This window comes from Alligator sinensis, unplaced genomic scaffold, assembly GCF_000455745.1.
Source record: "Alligator sinensis unplaced genomic scaffold, ASM45574v1 scaffold183_1, whole genome shotgun sequence".
Classification (NCBI taxonomy): domain Eukaryota; kingdom Metazoa; phylum Chordata; order Crocodylia; family Alligatoridae; genus Alligator; species Alligator sinensis.
This window is the reverse complement of record NW_005842248.1, coordinates 166,904-174,496: the sequence shown is the minus strand read 5'-3', so window position 1 is coordinate 174,496 and position 7,593 is coordinate 166,904. Positions and strand designations below refer to the sequence as shown.

The window sequence follows — 7,593 nt, the reverse complement described above, 5'->3', positions numbered from 1 at the left end:
TGAACCATTTACACAAGATTACAAGCTCTATTTATATTAGAAAGTCTCAGTAAGATGTTCGTTAAATATGATTCATGAAAAGGAATTTAATAATTATTATGATGAATCTTGAATCTACCATTATTTGACAGGTTTTGTTATACAAATGTTGCATTTCAGAAAGGTGATCCATGTCTGTATTTGATCTTTGATACCAGTAAGGTTCAGCATCAGTAATTCTTTAATATCAAAGAAAAATGTAATCAAATGACTTCCTCAGTTACCTTGCAATCTGTCTACCCTATCTAGCTATTATACAATGCCTCACTGCTTCTCTTCAGGATCACACACCCAAATCTTGTCAGTTGCTAGTTCATAGCATCTCCAAAAAACAGACTTCACTCTCTACCCACATCTTCAAAACTCTCATCCAGGCCATTCTGTCAATGGTAAATAGCAAATGGAAGACTCTCCTCAGACTTTACCAATCTCCATCTCAGGTCAACTCCAATGACTGACTCCAACTCCTAGGCAGGCACTCTAATCATGCTACTTCTCCCTTTTAGATTCCCTCAAGCAGGTCCCTCTTTTCCATTAAATAAACCTCATGTCCTAACCTTTAAGTTCCCTCAAGATCTTGTCTAGCTGATCAAACCACACTCTGCGTACCCCACTCTTACTGGGCTCTATCGCCTACCAGTCTATTTTTCTATAGCACATGTGTATGTTTGTCAGTGTTGGACTTTTAAGTAAGGTCCAATGTTGAAGGTTTGGAAATCCCTTTCCAAACCTGTTTGTACAACCTTCAAATCTTTGTTTTCCTTCAAATCTTTCCTCAACACCCACCTCTACAAAGATGTCTATATTAAGCTGCAACATGAAAATGGCTTGGCATGGACTGCTACCACCAATGTCCTCTCTTGTTTATTTAGGTCTTTAAAAACAAAACAAAACACCTGCTTCATTTTTTCTCTTTCTTTTTCCCTTGCCCTTATGTTAAGCCAGCAGCAGCAGCTTTAATAGCTTTACCCATAAACATTAGGGCCAATTCTGTTTATTTTTTGCTTCATCTATTTCATATCGATGAGGATTAACACTATTCTTGTCACCATAGGATTCAAGTGACCCACCATTATTAGCAGATTTTTTATCAGAGCTATGCAGAGGATAGAAATTACATTTTGTGAAAGGTTAAGGATTCTGAAATATTGGTTCATTTTAAAACAGAATGAATGAATTCTAAAAATTTTTAAAGTCTCTACAAAGATTTTGTTTAAAAAGGCTTTGGATTAACTCAAGTGTTTCATTTACCCTTTTGGTTGTTTATGAAACAGAAAATAAATTTCAAAACATTCTTTCAAGAAAATGTCAAAATAAGACAATTTAATTTAACCTTGTCAGAACTGTCTCCTATTTTTCTCCAAAATATTTTCACAAGATCAACACAATTTGCACTAAGCACTGCGATTTCATGGCAATGCATGTTCTGAATGACAAAGGTTCCACTGTAGGTCTTCCATCTAACCCTATTTTTTATCATTACAACGTAACAGAAGGAAAGAAGCTCAAAATGTGGAGCAAAGAAAGGATATATATTAGCAAACTACCCAACCACACACCTATAGCTGAACTAGACAGTAAAACCAGATGTCCATTCTCAGTTCTATAATCCATAAAACCGGCCTCCCTATTTTTTTTTTAGCGCACATAGTTTTTCATGGAACACCACAGTCTAATATCTGGTCCTTGGTAACTGATATGGGTTACTTTATTTTAAAAGTGTATTTTAAAAATTTTTAAACTAAGGCATACTGACACTTCATTGGGTTAACCTTTAACGTTAACCTGAAACTCCTATTGGCATAGCCTCAGAACTCAGTCCCTAATACAACGCGTCTCAGTGATGCACTCAAACCTTTTATACTACTGGACAGGAGCTAAGACAACCCATTTGGTCTGTGACAAGAGTGACAGACCCAGAGTCTCTTTGCTGAGTTCTACAAAGTACCATTGAGCTGAAGCAGAGGGGCCTTCAGGTCTTGGAAATGTATTGCTCTTTCCTCTCTGTGCTTAAGAAGCTGATTATTAAAAATGATACTAAAAGCAATATAATGCATATGAAAATAATACTAAAGGGAAATCTCCTATCTCTTCTTTACAAATCTCATTTCCCTCATACACCTAAGCCTAGCCAGAGTTTTTCATCAACGTTCATTAATACTCTTAAGAAATCCAGTTTTTCTCCCCAAAGTTCTGTAAACTAACCAACAAGGGAACCTGTTCCTTCTAAGCTTTGCCCGCCAGCATTTAAACAAAAGTAAAACATATTAATTAGAGAATTAATAAACTTCTTGCTGTAATACGTGAATCGGCTTTAATCACCAACTGTGTGGCAACCATTACACCAGTAATTGTAAGGGGGCATTGTGTGCACACACGACTCCTGACCTACGTGAATTCAACAGATGTCATGTACATACACATTTTTCAAGAGTGGATTTGGAGAAACCTGACATTCACCTATATAACTGACAAAATTCTTTCAAGATTATGCATTGTAGAGCCATATACACAGTAAAAACAAGGACGAGCTAAAAATTTAAGCTTTAAGCACTAAAAACCTCAGCCATAGACTTCAAAATAACTGAGAATTGACCAAAATAAGGTCAGGTGTAGAGATGCTCCATACTGCAAGTGACACAGATTATACCATAACACTCAGGTCAGAAACTGAACGTAACAGACAGAAAACAGACTGTGTTCTACAGATAAACCAGAGCGGAGTTGACTTGCATAACAATAGCAAGATTTTGTATACAATTTGCAACTTCAAAGCTAGCCAACATAAAGGCCTGAATTAAGCAGCAATTTGAGACAAACAACAACAAAATTCAAGCTTCATTTTGCACAATATAGGTCATAAAGCAAACAGGAGAGAAAGCAGCAACTCCTCAAAGTACTGCTACAATTGGCCAGCACGGGGATGACCCAATACGAGCCAGAGTCCTGGCAGCAAGAAAGGTTAAAAAATTAGAAGTAAAACAAGACAGATCTGTTATTTGTAAGAAGAGGGTAATGTACGTGAAGTGCATACACAGTTGGTCCTATAAAAGATATCACCCTAAGCAATCCTTGCCTCTCGCCTGAAGTGTATAAACTCATGACCAAAGAGAATGCACAGATTCCTGAAAAAAGAAATATGATCCAAACATAACCTTTTAAAAGCAATAGCAAATGATGGAACCAGAGCATTAGAACCAAGAAATATCACTTCACATTTCAAAATACTCTTGCTCTCTGTACCTGAAGCTTTGCATAACTCCAGGCTAATCCAAACCCTCCAAGGCCACCCTCTGACAAAGCTCCCTTCTTATTCCCCCTATTTTGTCATCTCTGCCTATACTACTCCATATAAATAGACTTACAAGCTTCAAGAAATTTCTCAAATTCACGTACTCCATGATGCTTTCAAGACTGACCAGGCTGTGACACTGCATTACATTCTGTTATTATGACTGCTTTATACTTGTACTTTTACATTTTAAAACCTTTCCCAATCAGGGGTGGGCAAAATAAGGCAGGGGCCAGGTCCAACCTGACAAGGCATTTGGGGGGGCCTGAGATGGGGCCCTTAGCCCCACCCAGCCCAGGTGTGAAGGGCAGCTCAGGTCATGGCACATGGGGCTGGGATGGTGTGGCAGACAGACTAGACTCCATTTCCCAGCAGCCCCTGCAGCAGCGGCTCCTTCTGGCTGCTGGACCTGGTCCTGCTGCCTGGGCACTCCAGCCTGTCCCCCTAGCACCCACCACCAGAGGCACTGAACAGAGCAGGTGGGCAGGGTCTCCATGGAGACCATCTGGGACCCTCATGGGCAGGGTATGTGACTAGGCAGATGGGATGGGGCACAGGCAGGCAGGGAGCAGCATCCAGGATCAGGACAGGTGGGGTGGGGCCGGGATTACAGGGTAGTGACAGCGGGGGACTGGGGCCCGGCACAGAGTTGTGGTCTGCTCCCCACAAGCCCCTGCCCGCAGAAACAGTGCCCACCGCAGAGACATACAGAGACCGGATCATAACTCTGCCCCAGGCTCCAGCTCCAGCTCCAGCCCCATGATCCCAATCCCAGCTCTGGTCCTGCCTGCCCATCCTGCTCCCAGATACCATTCCCTGCCCACAGCCCCATCCCATCCGCCCAGCCAAGCACGGGGCCGCTTAGGAAGTTTTAGTGAGCTGTTGAGGGTGAAGGGGTGCTAACCCAGCATGGTGGGTGTGGGGAGTGTTGACCTGGCCTGTGACAGCTCTCTAAAACTCCCTAAGTGGCCCTCCGGCCAAAATAACTGCCCACCCCTGAACTATATCCACAAAGAGACTTGCATACCTAACTGCCAGTCCTGTTATCCAACATACGGCTTACAACAGTAAGGCAAATTACCAAACCATTTGTTCTATCCTCTAGAACAGTGATTCTCAACTTTTCTCATACCAGGACCCATTTGCCAAAATCAATGGCTTGTCCCAACTCGCACCACGCTGGCACTGCCGGTGCCCGACCCACAGTCCTCTCCCCTGCCCCCTGGGACCCTGCTGGTGCCCCTCAACCCCAAGCCACAGCCCCCTGGCCTTGCTGGCCCCCCCAACCCTATTGGTGCTCCTCACCCCCAAGCCACAGCTCCCTGGCCCCCAGGGCCATGTTGGTGTACCTCACTCCTGATCCACAGTTCCTTCCCCCGCAGCCCTGCCAGAGGGGGCCCCCAGCTGCTCCCATCCTGTTTGGGCCAGAGTGCAAGCAGCGAGTTGAGGCCCCTGCTTGTATGCATTCTGGCCCCATGCTGCTGGCCCAGGCACGCAGCTCCCCACTGCAAAGGACCATCCCCACCTCCTTCCCCCCTTGAAGGGCCAAGCATCTTCTCCCACCACTCCCCCTACCCTGGCGCAGCCCTGTGCCAGGCCACCATCCACACACACACACACACACACACACACACGTCCCCCCCGACTCCACAGAGTCCTCTGGATGTCCACCCCCTCACTCCCCATACTTACCTGTGTCCAGCAGCTGGGGCTGTTCCCATGACCAGGCCTTGCTCTATGCTGGCCATGTGCAACTCCCTGCGGAGATGCACATGCGCCCGCTGCCTCCGATTATCCCAAGCAGCAGCTTGCAGGCTGGAATGCTGCCAGCCCACAAGAGGAAACCTGTACTTTCATGGGTTTTTCTGGGAACCTGCTTGCAACCCTTTAAAATATTCTTGCGACCACTTTTGGGTTACAACTCACCGGTTAAGAAATGCTGCTCTAGAAGATCATGTGTACTGGACCACAATCAATTTTCATTTGGTTCACAATTCAAATTCTGTGAAAACCAAGGCCAAAAGCAACATCTCCATAATGTTATCAAGTGTTTCAAAAGAGAAAACTTAAGAGGAAAAAAACCCCACATTACTGTGCTACATCTAAAACCCAGAACTAAAGCCCTTTCAACACATCACATGTATTACACAATTAATGAGTTAACTGTACGATTAATTTAGACCAGCTACACCTGCAAAGTATCTATCATGCTGTAAAAATGTCCACCCAGCTATGAAGTCAGAGCTAGAAAATGTATAATAACTTTAGAACTGGTCTAATACCCCTCACAGGTAGTTGGGTATTCTTGTCTTTGATCATGAATGGACACCAGAAATCTATCATAAACAAGACTACCCAACTACCTGCGAGGGGGCACATTTCTCACAAGAAAACCACTCTCCTCTCCAAGCTCTCAGCTCTAATCCTCATTTACAATTTACAAAACACTTTTCACAGACAAGCCTATGAACTTCACTTCATCAACCTACTGGATACAAAAAATCATGGACTAAATATAAACATTGGATTTATGCGACATTATAACATGCCTAACATGTGACTCCCCAGTACCTCTCTGCTATTTACCAGCTACATTAATTCCCCGCTAATCCCCAGCCTGTCTCTTACCCACTGACTCCTCAACTTACATCTTCACTGACTGTCTTGCATACATACCAGCCCAGCTTTTGGCTTTTTCCCTATTCATTCCACCCAGGAAGAGCATGCACCAACTCACTGGTGGCGCATAGTGGGTATACACGGGCGCAAATGCACCCCAAGATTGGCTGTGCCCCGCCTGAGAAAAATGCCAGCGGCACTTCCAGGTTTGCTGCCAGGCAACCCGGACACAGGCTTCTAAAGGGGGAGGGGCACGCCGGGCTTGCAGCTGGCCTTGCAGCCAGCCCAGCACAGCAAGCACAGGCAAGTAGGTAAGGTTTTTTCTTTGGAAGCAGGGGAGGTGGAAATCAAGGCCCCCACAGTATAGGAGGGAGGGACAGGGATGAATAATTTGCCCATGCCCCGCTCCCTGCTGCACTGTGGGGATTGTCTCACAACCCGGCCCAGCCAGGGCCCCTTTCACCATGAACGGGGTCCTGGCAAGGCTGGGTCATGGGGCAATTGGAGCCCAGTGGCTCCTGCACCTTGCTGCAGCCTTTGAAAGCAGCATGGCACCATGTGTGTCCCGCTGCTGGATGGGCTGGGAAGCAAGGCACATGGCGCTGTGCTGCACCGCTTTCAAAGGCTGCAGTGAGGCATGGAAGCACAGAGCAGGCAGAGCCCAGCTTGTCTCACAGCTGCAGGCCTCCCTTGCCCTGCGCAAAGATTCTTTTTTTCCCTCTGCCCCCAGCTCCCCTATTCACGATCGGCCGCTGGGGGATCCCCCATCTCCCGGTCAGCGATCAGCCACTGGTGCCCCCCCAGTATTAGGAGGCACCAGTCACCCATGCACCAACTGCAGATTTAAACCCATCTTCATTCACTGCCCATCTTGCCTGCATACCAGCCTCTGGCTCCTTTACCATTCCTTCCATCCACGAAGAGCACACAGACCAACTGCAGATGCTTCCTCAGCCTGATGAAGGGTTTTTAAACCTAAAAGCTTGCTAAGAAAATGTTTTCCAACTATCTGAGTTGGTCTAATAAAATATATAAGATTTACCCAAACAACCTTGTCTGCTTATGTCCTTATACCAACATGGCTACAACCTGTACTCCTATATTCAAGTCAGAAAGGGCATAATGCCAATAGCCTACATATCACAAATACAATTCAATTAAATCCAAAACTGAATTTAAAACAGAAGCAAATCCGATTTGAAAATAAACTGAGCTCAGAACCCAGCAACTCCAAGACCCAACCAGACGTGCCCTAGTGTCCACCTCTTACGCAGGGCCTTAGCGCTAGCCCTTTCAGCAAAACCCACGAGTGAAAACACTGCGTAGAAACCGAACAGGAGCAGGATGGGCAGCAAGAATTCACATGTAGCTCCCTTTTTTTCCCTGCCCCCTGTCCCGGCCCTTTAGGCAAGTGCCCAACCAGTTGAAGGTGGGAAGGGACCCTGGAAAGGCCTAGTCCAACGCCCTACTCAAAAATGAGGCCGTGTTTAAAGAAAACGGATGGCGAAGAGGCCAGAAAGCAGCCAGGGGGAAGCAGAACAATTGGTTATTAACAACGGGCCAGATACTATAGGATCTCCCCCCCACCCCGGGAACCAGCGGGGGGCGCTGCGCCCTGACCCCGCAGCAGGCAGCGGAGGCCT

General features: G+C 45.9%; 1 protein-coding gene across 1 annotated transcript in view; it reads right to left on the bottom strand.

The window, feature by feature from the left end:
- Positions 1–5,276, bottom strand: part of TBC1D19 (TBC1 domain family member 19) — a 114,840-nt gene extending 109,564 nt beyond the window's left edge. The window contains exon 1 of the mRNA XM_025208725.1: positions 5,258–5,276. The gene's annotated coding sequence lies outside the window, so the exon portion shown is untranslated. The remainder of the gene's footprint in view (positions 1–5,257) is intronic.
- Between the last annotated feature and the right edge of the window lie 2,317 nt (positions 5,277–7,593).